At 52.5% G+C, this 17,682-nt stretch overlaps 2 long non-coding RNA genes across 2 annotated transcripts; one reads left to right on the top strand and one right to left on the bottom strand.

The window, feature by feature from the left end:
• Positions 1–1,673: 1,673 nt before the first annotated feature.
• On the bottom strand, positions 1,674–16,588 carry LOC106988110 (uncharacterized). The gene is made up of 4 exons (XR_001432294.3): positions 16,068–16,588; positions 15,120–15,336; positions 11,739–11,996; positions 1,674–7,375 (listed from the first exon to the last, which is right to left on the bottom strand). It is a non-coding gene; the product is annotated as an uncharacterized LOC106988110 (long non-coding RNA).
• LOC128313618 (uncharacterized) lies at positions 7,294–11,339 on the top strand. The gene is made up of 2 exons (XR_008294568.1): positions 7,294–7,423; positions 10,280–11,339. It is a non-coding gene; the product is annotated as an uncharacterized LOC128313618 (long non-coding RNA).
• Positions 16,589–17,682: the final 1,094 nt, after the last annotated feature.

The raw sequence follows: 17,682 nt of genomic DNA, 5'->3' as shown, positions 1-17,682 counted from the left end.
CAAGATTTTATCATAAAACAATAAAACTCTGAAAGCACTGGCAAGAAGGATTAACATTTTAAGAACTCTGGAGTGGGGTGGGTGTTTTAATGTGCAAAATTCAGAAGCTATAAAGTCAAAATGTAGTAATCTTCACGGGGTATTAACACAAACTCAAGACACAAATGACCAGTCTGGAAGGATGCTACAACACGACTGACACGCAAAGGGAGAATGCCTTCAATGAATGCAGAACTTCTGCAAAGGGACAAAGACAAAGATGAACAGAATCAAATGCAAGAGGCAGTGAACACAGGGAAAGATGCCTAACCTAAATGTCAATCACTTCTCACCCACTAGACTGAAATAAGTGAGAATTCCAGGGGTGAGAAGTTCAAGGCCACAGGGACCGGGCACCTTCCTGAGGCTGGGGTGCCATCTTCAGTATGTGACCCTCCTCCCTGCTCCCAGGATGGCTCCTGCGCCTGAAGGTGGCACCTCCAGGACCCTCGAGAAGAAGGGGGGGCGAGGCAGGCAGGGAAAAGGCAAAAGGTTTCTGCTCCAGCCCACCTGCCCCAATCCTTTAATGAGTTTTCATGGAAGCCTAGTTCTGCCTACAGCTCATTTGCTGGCTGCACAGGGGTACAGTAAAGTTACTTTCAACTTTCCTCATAGAAAATGCGTGAATCCTAAGCTTACTCCTTGTGGATCTTCACACAGTGAACACATCCATTTGAACAGCATCCGGAACAGAGTACAAACAGCCTCCTTACATGTCCCCATGTGCTCCCTCTGAGTCACTAGAGGTTTTTTTTTCTTAAGTTTAATCTGAGAGAGAGAGCACGCACACGTGGGTGTGGGGAGGGGCTGAGAGAGAGAGAGAGAGAGAGAGAGAGAGAATTCCAAGTAGGCTCCAGCTGTCAGCAACAGAGCCCAACTCAGGCTCAAACTGACAAACCGTGAGATCATGACTTGAGCCAAAACCAAGAGTTGGATGCTTAACCAGCTGAGTCACCCAAGCACCCCTAGCAGGTATTTTTAATGGGTACATTCTCAAGTGTGACCAAAATAGGGTTCATTAAAAAAGAGAAGGGGAATATAAGTAACCAGCTGCCTGTCACACGCATCATTTTATAAATTCACCCAAAGGCCACTTTTACCCTTCGATTTTCTCCCCAAATCTTTCATTCTCAGTCTAAGACATGTTCTGGTTCTTTAAGAGAGAAAGGTTGGTATTTACATTTGCTGTGACCACGAGCAAGCTTGGCCCTGGAGCAGGAACTTTCTGCAGCAGTAGACTCGCAAGTGAATGCAGCGAGAAGGTGCCCGTGGGAGGACGACCTGGTCCCTGAGCATGGAGAGGTCTGTGAATATGGAGACTTTCCAGAAAACCATCAGGGACCCCATCCCACGACTGAGATGAATATGGGGATAATTTGCAATTCCACCTGTATCTTTAAAAAAAATTTTTTTTTAATGTTAATTTATTTTTGAGAGAGAGAGGGAGACACAGAATCCGAAGCAGCCTCCAGGCTCTGAGCTGTCAGCACAGAGCCCAATGCGGGGCTTGAACTCACGGACCGTGAGATCATGACCTGAGCTGAAGTTGCACACTTAACCGACTGAGCCACCCAGGTGCCCCCCACCTGTATCTTTTAGAAGTGAGAAAACCCCAAAATAAATGTGACCAGATCTTAGATCAGAGGTCAGAATTTATTCAGTATTATGGTATCCGTATTGGAGAGAACACCTCATTATGAATACAGGCAACTTTCACGACGGGGGGCGGGGGGGGGGGCTCCCATCCTACTGAATGCTGGAACATTTCTCTTGCAGAGAATCCTGATCTGGGGAGGCGTCTGCCAGTATTCTAGTACCACACGGAATCAGCTCGTTCACAAACAACAGGAACTCTACAGACGCAATAAATGTGAGGGCTTTCAGGGAAGCAGAGCTCGTTCAACGTCAGAGAATTCACACTGGAGAAAAACCACATGTGCGTAATGGCTGTGAAAATGCTTTGAGAAGCTCAGAGCTAATTAGACATCTGGGATCTCAGAGCAGGGAGGTGCTCTGCGAGCATAATGGGTGAGGGAGAGCCTTCAACCCGAGCTCCGTCCTTAGACGACGTCAGCTAGCTTAGTGGGGACATGAGTTGGTCACGTGTGATGAATATGGAGAACTATCTAGGGGAAGCGCGGAGCGTATTGAACACGAGATCATTCATCCTTGGGAGAAAAGCCTGTGAGTATAATCAATGTGGAAAGTCATTTAGGGATCATGCAGCCTTTTCTTGTCACTGGAGAATTCACGGGAAAGACACTCTTGTGCTGTACAGACTGTGGGAGGGTGATTAATCCGTAATCAGGCTAATTCATACTGGAGAAAAAACCTTGATTACCAAGAGGGAAGAAAAGCCTTCAGTTCTTTTCCTTACTGGATTTCAGAGAAACCCTTGCAATGTATGGGGCAACTGGGGGTGGGGCGGGGAAGTCAGCATTTACTAAGTATATCACATTGAAGCATCAATCACATCAAAGGAGGGGGTTAAACTTTTTGTTTCATCCACCCCTGAGCTTCCATTCTTTTCTCTGATTATGTCAGGAATTGTTTTTGTCTTTAGTAACGTATTTTCCTAATAGTACCATTGCTTTTATATGCTTGGCTTATAATTCTACTAGGCATTCAGTACACTTCTGCTAAATGAATGAAGTAACACAGCAGACAAACACCAGGGTTGGCCTGGTTTTGGCCCCCGGTGGGGAGGATCCCCGCGGTACACAGGCTTAGTGGCACAACGAGGCTTAGCGGCACAATCTGCCGGTCACAAATCCGAATGTCATCGCGACACATCCGTGTTTGGGCCCTATTTATTTGATGACCTTCCATAGGCCACACCTCTACTACTGATGATCTGGAGATGCCAAATGCATGACTTCTTCAAGTTCTGAACGTCTGAGGAGGACGCCCCTTTATCTTTCTTGTGTATCTGAAACTGGAAATCGAAAGAGGAAGGCCTAGAGTTCTTGAGTTCAACTTCTTCTTGAATTCAGCTTCCCTTTCATAAGGGAAGGAAGGACCATACATTTTCTTGTGGTGTGTTGAAGAAGCACACCCTGGCCCCAGCCCCACGGCTCGATCAGAGTTGGGGCAGAAGAAAGTTTCATCTAGTTCTTAGCAGCCCACTGCTTCCCTCCTCTCAAGCTAACTCACATGATCCCCAGATGAAGCTCCAATGTTTCCTAAAGACATCCTTGCCTCTCACTATCTTTACTCTGCAACTGAGCAGAAGAGATTCAGGCCTTGTGCATTTCTGGCTCCTAGCTTTGCCGAGAAGACAGGAAGAAATGGTGGAGAAAAAGGGACAGGTGAAGAGACAGAGTGAAGAGCGTGGGGGGCAGGGGGGCAGCGCCCGCACACAGGGAAGGGCCACAATTCAAGCCACCTTGTTCCTCAGAGGATCTAAAATGCCAGTAGGGCTGGCAGGAGGGTTCGCTAAAATGCCTAGTTTCCCCCCAGTTTAGTTCCAGTTGCGATAAGCCCCTCCCAGCTAGTACTTGGCACTTAGAAAATCCTGCTGTGCACCCTGGCCTCCTGCAGAAGTGATCTGACCCACTGCCATTTGCCCGTTCAAGCTCGCTGCTCCCTCCATGTGCTTTCCATGGCTTTCTGGCCCATGCTTAGGCTCTCCCTCTCTCCCTCCACTGAACTTGTTCATCCCCAAATTCATCACTGAGCCCCATTTTAGAAGAAGACTCATCGCCATGTATCTAGATCTTTCCTGAGTCTATCTTTCCTCATTTGTGTCCAACAGGCCCTGGGATTTGGGACTAAGTGCTAGAATTGCTCTGTAGGCTGTGAGAAATCTTGACCTGTATTTCCTACCATGTAAGTACGTTTTCCACTGGCTAAGTTTGGGGTGGGTTTCCATTTGGATCTAAACCAAGAACCATGGTGCTCAAAGGAGTTGATGACGGGTGGGTTCAGAAGACTGCTATACTGGTTAAGAATGCCTTAGTTCCAAATAGCAGAAATCTTCTTAGAAAATAAGGACACTTAATTAATCAATAAGACTGGAAGTTGGTGGTTCCAGGATAGGTATAGTGGCTCAACGATATCATCAAGGACCCAGGCTCTTTTTGTCTGTCTGTTAGGCCAACCTTGGTATGTTGGCTTTTTCCTTTGGTCTGGTTGCCTCGGGGTCTCAAGATGGCGGCTACAGTCCTAAGTATCATGTCCTCCGACATCCATGTTCAAGGCAGGAAGGAGGGACAGGCCTCTTCACCATCCTCCTTTTAATCAAAAGGCAAATTTCTTCCCAGAAGGTCCTCAAGCCATTTCCTCATAAATTTTTATTCGCAGAACTAAGTCACATGCCCACCTCAAAGCCACCTGACAGCCAAGGGAGTAAGTAATGGGCTTGCTGCCATAACACACACGGCCAGGCAGGGCCTGGGGACCAGAAGGCACTGGGGTGCCCTGGGGCTGGCTTCCTCCTCGGCCTCTCACAGGTCTCGGCTCTGCTCTGGCGAGTCCCTCCTTTCTCCCCTCACCAGTAACAGGCTCGTGGTTCCCTCCACGCTCAGTACATTCTCTTGTGTCACAGCCTGTTTCTCTTCCATGTCCTGAGTTTCTTCTTCATTTTAATCCTGGCCAGCACATTGGTCCATCCAGGCCCTACTGGTCCTCACGACATCCTGTCACGCACTGTGATGATACTGTCTGATTTTTTGGTGCCAATGTCCCCAAAGGGGAATCTGATTGATCTAACTGGCATTCCTCTAATTTTTGAGCCAGCCAGGGGACTTGGAATGTCATTGGCCAGCCTCTACTGGGTCCTGGTCCGATGACCTGTGGGGGGGAGGGGCGAGGAGGCAGGGTCATGTGATACAACACAGCCCCGAGGCAGCAGCGCCCCTGCAGAAGGGACGCGGGGCAAGGCCGGTTCGGTGGCACCAAAGAGCATGGATCGCGGGTTTGTGGAGCCCGGAGCAACGCTGTGCGAAGATTCAGTCACTCTGTGAAGAGAGAGGCCACAAGGGAGAACACGGAAGCCCCGGACACAAGAGTGAAAAGGCCATTTTGGACATTTTGGCCCCACTCCGGTGGATGCCACACGAAGAGGAGGAATCCAGCTGGCAGACAGAACCAAGGTCCCCGAACTCGGGCCACAGTCCGGCCACCTTAGCCAAATGCAGCCACCTGGGCCGCTCCAGCTGAGGCCCAGACACGGCTGCGCAGACCTAACTCGTTCCTTCTCTAGAGGCTCGGCCTGCTTCCCTGACTCGCAGCATCGAGAGCAGAATCATAGATTCTTGTGTCTGCGTGACTTGAGTGTCTCCCCAAATCCCCAAAGCAGAAATTCCAGTGACTGCCGGCAGGAAGTGGGAGGTCTCTCGCGAACGTGGCGGTCACCGGCATCGGGAGGTTCAGTACCTACTAGACTTGGTCTCTTAGAGGCCATTTTCTGGCTCTGACAGGCTGCAGAAGGGATTGTGGACGGAGGGCCACTTCGATGCGGCCACACAACAAGGGGAGAAAGCGGGCTGGTGATTCCAGTGACGCAAGGAACAATCCCACAACGGGCCACATAGAACCTTCAGGCACTGAGGGGCAGACCCGGATTTGAGCCTCTGCCCCTCCACTTAGCAGCTGCGTGCTGTTGGGTGAATTATTTAACCTAAGTTCCTTTCTTCATTCTAGCGCCAGGACAGGAACATCCTATTTCCCAGGGCTGTTGGGGGGTCACGAGAGACATTGTGCCTGAAGCCCTTGGCAGTGCGGGCACTAGATGCAGGGTGGCCGCTGTTACCCTGAGAGCCTCACGCTCGCGCCCAGTGTCTCCGAGGCCCAGTGAGGAGAACCGGCTGCTGAGCAAGCCACCAAGAGCCTGGCTTGGCCTTTCTGGAAGCGGGGCTCCATTGGTGTCCTCCACGGGGTGGGGGGCAGCAGGGAAACGGGGGGCCTTTACGTATCATGAAGCCCTTTATGGCTTTCTTTCTAGACCTGGTTTCTCGAGCGTTTTCCAGAAGCCTCTGGAGCAGCTTCGCCAGTTCCCCGGGGGCACTGACCTTAGAGTCACCTGCCCCTCCAGCGCCCTGCACCCCCAATGCCTTCACTTGATTAGCCATTTCCATCCCTTCTACCTGCTTGCATGAATTTCTATCCGGTCGAGCGCTGGGATGGTCATCAGGGGAGTAATTTGAGAGAGTACTCCAGAGACCCACTGGAAATCTGGAAATGACATTCCAGCTCCAAGCTTCCAAGCCTGGAGACCCCTGGCGGCGGCTGCGCTCCCGCCCCGGGACAATCGCGTGAGCGCAAAGGCTCCTGGCAACAGATAGAGGGGTGGCCGGCAAGGGCCCTCCCTTTCTTTTTCTTTCTCTCCTTAACCCTCAGTGGCGTGCTCACATCTTCACCGACTTCGGGGTCCAGCAGTTTAGAAGCAGCCCGGGCTCCCAGGAGATGCGGGTTCCATGAGCACGGCCAGCATCTGGGACTAGCTCTTACGATCTGGCCAACAACATTTCTAACTTACTAGCTTTAAACGAAAGCAGAAGAGAGCTCCGAGGCTATACAAAACCCTGCATGTGCACACAGGGTTTGTCCCTTGTCCACGGGGGAGGCAGGGACTCTGCAGCTAACGAAAGAAAAGGGGCACTGGGTGCGTTCTGTGCTTGGGACCCAGGCCTTCACCATATGCCAAGGGGAGGAGGCACTCGTTGGGGGTTGGGGGGCTCGGAGGAGGGGGTACTTCAGGACGGTCACTAACATCTGTTCTGTTACCTTCACGAACTCCCTGGCTGCCGGTAACTACGGGAGCACCTGCCTGCTCCACGCCAGGTGAATCCTTACTATGTGCCAGGTGCTAAGCCAGGCACTGTGAACACAGAGCTGCTTCAGACATAGGCCTTGCCCTCAAAGAGCTACAAGTTCATATTGAGAGCTGGTCCCTACGCCTACCGTACTTAACCAGGACACTGCGCGGGCGGCTTCACGACCATACCCGTTTCTTGCTTGTTCCCTGCCTCCCCCTCCCAACGGCACGCCCAGGCAGCGGCAGAGGCAACGGGGATGAAGCAACGGCCAGCTTCTGGGTATCGGGGAGAATGTGGCAAGGCTGCCTGGGGTTGGGGGGGCGGGGGGAAGGGGTGGCAGCAAGGACGAGGTCACCTTCCTCCTGCATGAGCCGGCCACCGTCCCAGAGAAGGCAGGCCACGTCTTCAGTCACAGGTGTGCCTCCACCCACGACCTCGCTGAGCGGCGAGCCCGTCCTCTTGGACCGTAGCGTCCACAGCCACAGCCAGTCTCCACCCCAAGTCCTGCGGTGCTCAGAGGAGCCACGGAGAATACCAATGACGAGACGCGGTTCTTCCTCACAGAGCTTCCTTTAAGTCTGTTTGAGAAGAAGGCCTAGAAAGGTCACGAAGGCCTAGAACACTGCGTGAGTGCTGGCTAGGGCGTTTTGTGGGCCGTGAATTCTTATGGAAGCACGGAGCGGGGAGTCTAACTGCAGGCCTGCAGAGTCCCAGGAGGGCTTCAGGGAAGAGGTGGGCTTTGGGCCAGGACAGGAGGGTGGGCGAATTCAGAGCACTGGGCAGGCCTGCACTCTGGGGGGACCCGTGACATGGGCCGTGACCACGGGCGCTCAGAATGCAGCTGGCCCATCACCCCCTCGCGAAAGAAAGGCTTCAAGCCGCAGCGCCTTCTCTCACTCAGCCATCACCAGAGGAGACAGCCAGAGGCCGGGAGGTTGGTGCAGTCACAGAGCTTTGTTTCTTGGAAATGGGGACTTAGGTGTTTTGTTGTTTTTTTTGTTTAAGTTTATTTATTTTGAGAGAGAGAGAGAGAGAGAGAGAGAGCGAGCACAAGCAGGGGAGGAGCAGAGAGAGACGGGGAGAGAAGCCCAAGCAGCTCCCTGCTGTCAGCACGGACTCAACACGGGGCTCTCACACAACCGTGAGCTCATGACCTGAGCTGAAACCAAGAGTCAGACGCTTAACCGACTGAGCCACCTGGGTGCCCGCCCCATGGAAATGGGGACTTGTGACAGTTTCATTTCCTATGGTGTCATCACAGTATGAGGCCAGGACTGAGGACATCCTGTCGACTCCAACACTCAGCCTTCCTGCTGCTTCTTCCACAGCAGAACCACGGGGCCACCCTCGAAGGGGGTGCTGCCGCTCCCGAGAGGCTTTACGCTGATAAAGGCATTGCTTTGGGAAACCACGAAGCCCAAACCTCGCTCTGCTGGGAGGATACGCGTGGCCGCGCATCTGGACAGGATTCTGGCAGGATGTCAAAGAATTCGTACAGAGGAAATCTCTGACTATTATTATGAATAAGAAAATTTCCATTCATTTCCTAATCCATCCCACAGAGAGTCTCTGTGAATGGCAGCCACGGAGGAAAACCCTCAGGAGGAGGCGAGCAGCTCTCAGAGACGAGAAAGTCACAGGGGAGGGGCGCGCGGGACACATAAGAGCCCAAGCCACATCAGGCCAACCTCCCGAGTGTCACGCAGGAGAAACTGGCTTCTGCGAGCAGAGGAGCGATGCTCTGAGAAAGCACAGACCTCGCCCTACAGCAGATGAGCCCTTCAGGAGCTAAATCTTTCAAATGCAGTGAATCGAGGGCCATGATCATCTGAGGAGAAGTCAGCCTTTCTTCATCCCCCTAAGATCCTGGCTGGCGCTCCTCGGAATGAGGGAGCTCATGGGGGCCCACAGGGGGCTGCAGCACAGAAAGTGTTCATATCAGAGAAAAGCACCATGAAAGGAATCTAGAGGGGCGCCTGGGGGGGTTCAGTTGGTTAAGCGTCCAACTTCGGCTCATGTCATGATCTCGAGGTCCGTGAGTTTGAGCCCCAAGTCGGGCTCTGTGCTGGCAGCTCAGAGCCTGGAGCCTGCGTCAGACTCTGTGTCTCCCTCCCTCTCTCTCTGCCTCTTCCCCGCTTGTGCTTTCTCCAAAAGAAATAAATAAACATTAGAAAGAAAGACAAGAAGGAAAGAAAGAAAGAAAGAAAGAAAGAAAGAAAGAAAGAAAGGAAGAAAGAAAGGAAGGAAGAAAGGAAGGAAGGAAGGAAGGAAGGAAGGAAGGAAGGAAGGAAGAAAGAAAGAAAGAAAGAAAGAAACCTAGAGAAGGATTTGGCTGGAACTTGAACTTTTAGCCCCAGCGGTGGGACCACAGACCATCTATCTGTAAGGAATGCAGACACCTGTAGGACTGTTTGCTCAGGGTCAGTCGCGCATGTGTCGTCCTTGGGGTCCACAACGCTGAGCAGAAGAGAAGAACCAGGGCTCTGGGGCTCCGTGTTTCTGGGCCTTTCCACATGGCTGCGATGTTTCCTCATCGCCCCTCCTCCTTCCTGGCCATTCAGTCAAGGGTGGTGTCACTTTTTCTGTTCTTGCCCTGGCCTCATGAGGGTGTGGCTGGCAGCCTGCCTTCACATAAGCCCCACCTGTCCCTGGTGTCATCCGGCAGGCAGGAGGCCACTTGTCCACTGGTGACTATCATCACACGTACCACCACCGGTGAATGCATCCCAGAGGCGCTGCTGTGACTGGTTCACTCGTCCCTCCATCCGTCCAGCCATGCCACGGGCACCCTTTCTGCATCCCGTCCGTGCTGCGCCTGGTGCTATTACCCGTGCTGGGGATAAAGGACACGGGACGGGGAGGTGTCAGTGACAAGCGGTGTGGGTGACCGTGGGGAAAGGAGAAGGGAATCAGGGAAACGGTAGTGCCTCGGAGATAGCGCGGGGGGGGGGGGTGCCTCGGGAGAGTGCGCAGGGGAGACGGAGGCACAGGTCTGACTTCGTGACTGCCGGCCGCTGGCCAGGCTAGCATTCGACTTCTCAGAGCAGCCCTGCAAGCCCGGTACCGTCAGCACCACCTTGTAAATAAGGAAAATGAGGCACGGGCACAGCCGGGAAGTGGCAGAGCCGGGGTCTGACACCAGGGGTGTCCCGCTCCTCGCGCCTCTGTCTCCCCGCCGCCACAGGCAGTCAGCTGCCCTTCAGCACTGCATCTTCCTCGGTCTGCGTTTCCACAGACACAGGGGACCGGAGGTGACCTGGTGACCCTGGTGACCTGGGGGGAGGGGGACGGAAGGAGGGACGAGGACTGGCGTCTGCAGACTCTACTTCAGGGAACAGGGAAAGGCACACTCGCTCACTCCTTCATCCATCCAGCGAACTCGTACGGAGCCCCACGGAGCCCCACGGAGCCCCAGGCGCCAGGGATGCCAGTGAGCAAGACGGACGTGGCCCCGGCCCTCACGTTGCTTCCGTTCGTTCTAGGGGGCGGTGGACGATCCAGCACGCTATGGGTTTTGGAAGGGAAGCACGCGGAAGCACAGAGGAGAATCGCGTAGCTCAGACTCGCAGGGCCGAGAGCGACTTCTGGGAAGAAGCAACGGGCCGGCCAAGACCCGAAAGAGGAAGCATCAGCCTGGGGTGCAAGAGAGGAACACGCGGGAAGGTGTGCCGTGCGATGGAGCAGAGGCAGAGGGGCGCGAAGGCCGCCAGCGTAGTGTGTGCGAGCCAACAGCGCGGGAGGACCGAGGACGATGGGAAACTGTGAAGGAGGGTAAGCGTGGAGATGACCCCAGGAGGCTGGTGGTTCACCCCTTTCCTGGGCAGCCCCAGGCTGCGACAGCGAGGAGAGAGCTGTCCGAGGATTCCGAGGATTCAGGCAGATGTGGCGAAACAGTGACTTCTGTCCTTCTGCCCCTCATGGACCAAGAAGGTTTCCAAGAGATGCAGTGAGCAGTAGGAGCCATAAATCGAGGACTGACTGCGGTGCCTTCGACGGGAGCCGGCAGCTGCCAGCTCTGGACCCGAGCAGAAAGCACAGGACGTGCATGAGCAAACACCCCCCTCCTGTGGCCGAGAGAGGTATTGCCATCGTCCTGTCTTGGTTCCCACCCTGAAAGGCAGGTAAGGTGAAGTCCCGGAGGCAGGTAGCTGTGGCCCCCAGGAGGTTCCCCACCTGTTTTTTGCCCTTTTTTTTTAGAGAAATCTGAATACTGGACAAAATGTGTATGGAGGCTTAGAAACAAATGCTGCAAGGACAGTCAATGTTACAGATGACTTTCTTCTTTTTTTCATTTTGTTCAGATGTATTTAACATTTTCTGTCACAGGGGCGCCTGGGTGGCTGTCGGTTAAGTGTCCAACTTCAGCTCAGGTCATGATCTCACGGCTCAAGCCCCGCGTCAGGCTCTGTGCTGACAGCTCAGAGCCTGAAGCCTGTTTCAGATTCTGTGTCTCCCTCTCTCTCTGCCCCTCCCCTGCGCTTGCTCTCTCTCTCTCAAAAATAAATAAAGATTAAAAAAATAAAAATAAAAATTTCTGTTACAGACATGTATTACTTTTGTTGAGAAGAGAGTAAGTGTATTATCACTTTTTTGAAAAGGCAGAAGGACAGAAAAGAGAAAAGTGGCCCAAGAGGGGGCTGAAGTGGAGACTGGGTGGCCGAGGTGACAGCGGAGCGGCTGGGTGACAAGCCGCTGCCCAGGCCAGCTCCCTGTGCCCTTCCATGCCCGGGGAGCACTAACCCAGCCAGCTGCAGGGCCACACCGAAGCCCATGTTTGGGGACGGGGCCTCCTGAAGGAGTGGCCGACTTGGAGTGGTCCAGGGTCCTCTCCCGTGCGGGCTGATGCCGAATGAGGGCTGGGTCTGCCCAGAAACTGTGGCCACGCATGTTCCATGTATGGGGTCTCTGCACAACATTTCTGACTCGGAACAAGGCACTCACCTGGCCTGCAGTGTGGGTCACTTTTGTCACTGTCATGGTTGCTGCTTCTCTCTCCTGCTTGAAATTCTTTTTTTGGGCGGGGCAGCTGCTTGGCCTCCCATCTGGAGGTTCCCTAATGCTGGTCTAAGGTACTGGAACATTCCGAGGTGTCTCCCAGCTCTGGTACCTGTGAAGTCACCTGTGGGTTCTGCTTTCAGCAAGTTCCCGATATGAGCTGAATGCCTCGTCCTTACTCCTCGGGCCACCGTCTGTAATTATCTGTGGAAAATCCAAATATTACCTGTTTGCTCTGCAGAGAAAGGCCATGGAAGTAAAACGCACACCTGCCATGGGGGATGGATTGAATAAACGATGACATATGATACAACAATGATAAAGAAAGTTATAGAAAATTACTGATCATCCATTTTTTTCTTCCAAAATTTTATTTAAATTCCAGTTAGTTAATGATCATATATTTTTTTATATTTTAATTAAAAAAAATTTTTTAACGTTTATTTATTTTTGACATTGAGAGAGAGCATGAGTGGGGGAGGGGCAGAGAAAGAGAGAGGGAGACACAGAATCCAAAGCAGGCTGCAGGCTCTTAGCTGTCAGCACAGAGCCCGATGCGGGGCTCGAACCCATAAACCGTGAGATCATGACTTGAGCCAAAGTTGGATGCTCAACCGATGGAGCCACCCTGGGGCCCCAATCGTGTATTTTTTAAAAAGGTTATGAGGGGACCCTGGGGGGCTCAGTCAGTTAAGTGTCTTGACTTCGGCTCAGGTCATGATCTCATCTGGAGACCCAGGGGCCTCTTGTACCACCAAGTGATGACCATTAGATGCCTGACCCTAGAAAGGTCCCGAGGGTCAGGGAGGAGTCGCTGGGGTGCCAAGGAGGCCGGGAGGTCACTTGGGGACACAGACCAGTAGCTGCTTACCAGCCAGTCCACAAGCATTTCAATACCTGAACACCCCCCATCCATCCATTCTGGTGGGCACCAGAGGAACGTCATGCGGGAGTCTGGCCTCCTCTAATACCGTGTCCCACGGATCCCAATGGTGACAGGAGACTCTAGAAGCTGTCCAGTGTGTCACTTATTTCAGTGTGGGAGTTTTTCAATCAAACCACACTTCCACAGGACGGGGCGTGATGTTCTCCTGACGTGGGTGTCCACGGACGTGTCCAAATCTGTGAAGTCCCCTCTCCGTCCCTCCTGCTCAGGCAAAGATCAGGACGCGCGGCTGATTGAAAGCAGCAGCCCCCTAGTGGTGGTATTTGGCTTTGCAATGAGCACTTAACAGTCCCGGTACAAAGCAACGTGCTGAGTTCTGAGAATTCGGGGCAAATGAACGGTGATGTCATGACTCTTCTCTGAAGTAAGGGACAGGAGTGCGTCCAGCCCCTCCACCCTGCCTGCTTCTCCTTCTGGCTGGGATGGATGCTTTGTTGGGTCGTTCTCTTTGATTCCCAACTGCCTGCCTTTCCCCAGAGCAGGCATCCCTTCCATACACCCAGGGTGGCTGGATCTGCTGGGTTCCCTTCAAATGTTGAGTAGAGGCTACATGATGGAAAGAAGAAAGGTGCTATTACCGTCAATAAAGGTCTCCATGAGCCATACCATGGAGTGCCGTGTAGCTAAAATGCTACCACACCAGAATTCAAAACAGCCCGATAGCGTGTCCGTCGTAACTCTTCAGGAAATGGAAGGCCACGCCGCTGTGGTTGGGGCACTGGGGGATGACCTGACATTCTCTGCTGTGCTCCAATGACCTCAGGACCTCGCTGAGTCCTGGACTTGAGGTCTCATGCCAGGGGATGATCACACTCAACTCCCAGCACAGGTCTGGACGCTGTGTGTTTTGTCCTGCTTTTCAACACAGGAGTGCCCAGGAAAAACATCAAAGACTCTGACCTGCTCCCCAGGGGATGCCGCCTCCTACCACTGGCGCGGAGCTCCCAAGATCCACGTTCGAACTGGGGCTCAAGTGTGCTGATTCCCCTGCTGGGCAGGGGGAGCCGTCTCCCCCTGGCAAACCTCCTGTCCTGGAGACCAGTAAGAACAGTGGGAGCGCTAAAGGAAATAAAGGTAGTTACTTGCTTTTCTTTTTTTTTAAGAGAATGTTTTGTTAGACCTTTTCCTCCAGTGTATTTTTTAAAAAAGATTTTATTTAAGTAATCTCCACGCCCAACACGGGGCTTGAACTTACAACGCTGAGATCAAGAGTCACACGTTTTCCAACTGAGCCAGCCAGGCACCCCTCTTTTTAATTTTTTTAATGTTTATTTTTGAGAGAGAGACACACACATACAGAGCATGAGTGGGGTAGGGGGAGAGAGAGGGAGACACAGAATCTGAAGCAGGCTCCAGGCTCCATGCTGGCAGCACAGAGCCTGACATGGGGCTCAAACTCATGAACTGCAAGATCATGACCTGAGCCAAAGTCGGACTGCAAGATCATGACTGAGCCACCCAGGCGCCCCCCAGAAGTTCCAGTTTTTCTGAATCCAACCTAACTTCTCCCCAGTGGCTTCTAGTTGAGCTGAGCAGTTCTCACTCAGGGTTTCTTACGAGGGTGGAGCCAAGGCGTCTGCTGAGCTGGAGAATTTTCCAAACTTTGCATTTAGTTGTCTCCAGAGATAACAAGTTTTCTAAAAACAGTCTTTGCTGGCCTTTCAGCAAGAAGGTATACAGAAGGGATACGGTGAAGTCCTTCCTTTGAAGTTTCAAGAACACAGCGGCTAAGGAGCTCCGGGATTGGGCAGCTCAGCCAGAAATGTGAAACATGCACGTGACTGTGTATTGTGATTGAAGAATATGTCTTTTAGTTTCCATAGAGAATGATTCGAATTTCAGTGGTTTAAATAATGACTTAAACGATGCACATCTTGGTAAGAATGAGAATCAGACTGTCAGGAAAAACAAACAAACCTAGGAAATGATCCTATGTTTCATTCCATCAAGTGATTGAACTTGATCCTCAAAGGTACCAGGAAGAGAGAAGAGGAACACAGAGACACGGTGTAGGGTCAAAACAGATGTGGCCTTCATTTTCTTTGGAAGACCTACCCCTCCCTATCTTCAGAAGTTAGTTCTCTCTTCTACCTGCTGGCCTGGGTCATTTTCTCACTGGAGCCCTCCACACGACTCCCACCTCCTCTTGGTCGCCCAGGGGTGCCCTCCCCGCCCCAGCCCTACTGCCTCTGGGCAGAATGGCCAAGAACTGCTCAAGCACCAGCAGCTCCAGGATGGGCAACTTGCAGACTGTCCCTGTGTCCTCAGCCACCGGCGGGGGCTCCTAGAGCCATCGCAGAATTGGGTGGGGTCCCAAGCCTCCCGGGTCTAGAACTCTCTGAAGTGCGGACAGGCCAGCTCCTGGCTGGGAGGCTGATTACCTGGCAGCATAGTCTTTCCCCTACGAGTGGTCCTCTGCTTCCACCTTCATGGTCAGAATTCTGTCCTGCTTCTGAAGGATCCCGAGGCACTGGGACACAGCCCCCCGTCACTGCTGTGGTCATTCTTGACTGGAGAAGTCCCCACGGAGGCTCACTTGTGCCGTGGGAGGGTTCGTTTCAGACAAACTCTCCCTGAGCATCTTATTTAAGAAACTTTCTGAAACACAGTAGAATTAAATAAAACCCCTTGATTATGGTCCTTTTCAATATCACTACAGAGAATAAAACAGTACGACACCCTCTCTAGTATCCCTCACCCAGTTTTCATAGCTCTTTATTTTCTGCCATTCTTGTCTCCCCTCGCTGGCCACACTGGGTATCTTTCAAGCGAATCTCAGACATCATTTAACTCGTAAAATCTGCAGTATGTATCTCTAAGACACTTTTCCTTTTTAAAGCATAACCCTAATAGCTGAACTTTTTAAACAGTAACTCATATCGCCCATCAATGTTCACATTTCCCGGGTTTTAAAAAATTGAACAATTGGTTGTTAGACCCATGATCCGAATAAAGTTTAGAGGTTGCATTTGGCTGAGGAGTCTCATCTATAGGTCCACTTCCCTCTTTTTTTAAAAAAAATATTTTTTAATCTTGTAATTTGTTAAAAGAGTTTCAGCTGCCTGTTCTTACAACGAAATGCCACTTAACAGACGTTTGGGCGCCAGTTCTGTGCCAGGTACGGCGCTCCGTGCTCGAAAGGGAAGCGTGAGCACACAGACAAGGGCCTGACCCTCGTTCTGGGGCAAATCGTGGACTCTCTCTGGGCTTCGGTCCCTCCTTCTCTAGCAGAAGAGACTGGACTAACTGCTCCCCCGAGGCCACGCTCTCATGCCGCTCTCATCGCTACCACCCACTGCGCGACCCTCCGCACCACGTCTGACAGCTACCTTCCCCTGAGCCAGGGCCGACACCCCGCCTTGCGGCCGCCCTCCTGCCTGGGCTCCCGACAGCCAAGGCAAAGCCTTCTCTGTCGGAAGGGCGGGTGTGGCTGCGACCCCCGAGCTCTCTCCGACCGCGGAGGCGAGTAACGGTCGCAGCTCGGACCTCGCGCACTGGCCCGGCTCCCCCACCCTCCCCCAACTACAATTCCCAGAGGCCTCTTCGGCGAGCCGTTCACCGCGGAGACGGGCCGGGCTCGTGGGCTCTACAACCGTCGGCGGTCTGGGCCTGAGGAACAGTCCCCACAGCTTCCAAACAGACAGGTCACGTGTCCCTGCCACCCAGGCCTTGGTCTTGGGTCCGAGGAGACGGAGCCCTTGCGCCGGAGAGAGGCCATGGAAAGACAGAACTACAGTTCCCAGAGGGCCCCGGGTGCACTCCGCTTCCGGTCGCGCGGCACCGAACCGGTAGCACCGAACTGTTGCTAAAGGAGACAAACCCCGAGTATTTGAGCTCCTGAAGCCCGTGAACAGAGGAGCGAGAGACAGAGAAGAGGGATAGAGGAGGAAAGGAGAATGGGAAACTTGGTTATGAAGCAACGGCAGGGAGCACATCCCCGCCTGTTTACCTTTTCCACGGACGCTCAGGGCCGGAGCGAGCCTCGCACAGCCGTCCGGGAAATGCAGGCGACGCCGCACTAAGGCCTATGGGAACCGTAGTCATTGATTAACTGTCACTACGTTGAGCACCTGCGAAAAACCCGGCAAGCTGAACGTAGTGGCAGAGGGAGGCTTGAGTCGCCTGCTTCCTTCTTGTCCACCCAAGCACAAAATTTACCTCCTACACAGTTACAGAACCTATCCCGTTTTCAATGCCGTATTTCAGACATTCCGCATTTCCTAGTCGACCTGCCCCCAGTCATGTTCCCCTAAGTCTAGTCTCTACGGCCACCAAAATAATTGTCCCTGTTCTGCTTAGGGCTCTTCAGCAGCTAATAGAATCAAGTCCGGGTCCATGCTCCTTGACCGACATATATATTTGACCTAACTTACTGTCTTACGCTAGCTTCCTCATACGTAAGAACCATTCTTTTTAGGGGGCGCCTGGTGGCTCAGTCTGTTGAGCCTCCAATTCTTGATTTCAGTTCAGGTCATGATCCCAGGATCATAGGATCGAGTCCCCTGTGGGGGCCTGCTTAAGATTCTCTCTCTCCTTCTGCCCCTCTCCCCTGCTCGCGCGCTCTCTCTCTCTCTCTCTCTCAAAAAAAGGACCACTCTATTTAGATTGTTCATCTCATTTGTGATTGATACCTTAAAACCATTGTCACTGCTTTTTTTTTTTTTTTTAAGTTTGTATATTTATTTTGAGAGAGGGAGAGAGGAATCCCAAGCAGGCTCTGAGCTGTTAGCCTGGAGCTGGATGCAGGGTTCTAACCCATGAACCCTTAGGTCATTACCTGAGCTGAAACCGAGAGTTGGAGGTTTAACAGACTGAGCCACCCAGGCGCCCTGTCACTATTAATGCTTTTAACCGTTGCACCCCCCCAAAAAGGGTGCTAAATTCCAAGTGTAGTTGGATTTGCAAAATATTCTTGAAATGTACTTGAAATAGGTTTCTATAAGT

Source organism: Acinonyx jubatus, chromosome E3, assembly GCF_027475565.1.
Source record: "Acinonyx jubatus isolate Ajub_Pintada_27869175 chromosome E3, VMU_Ajub_asm_v1.0, whole genome shotgun sequence".
NCBI classification, from domain to species: domain Eukaryota; kingdom Metazoa; phylum Chordata; class Mammalia; order Carnivora; family Felidae; genus Acinonyx; species Acinonyx jubatus.
The sequence above is the reverse complement of the archived record's forward strand: the minus strand, read 5'-3'. Positions and strand labels throughout refer to the sequence as shown.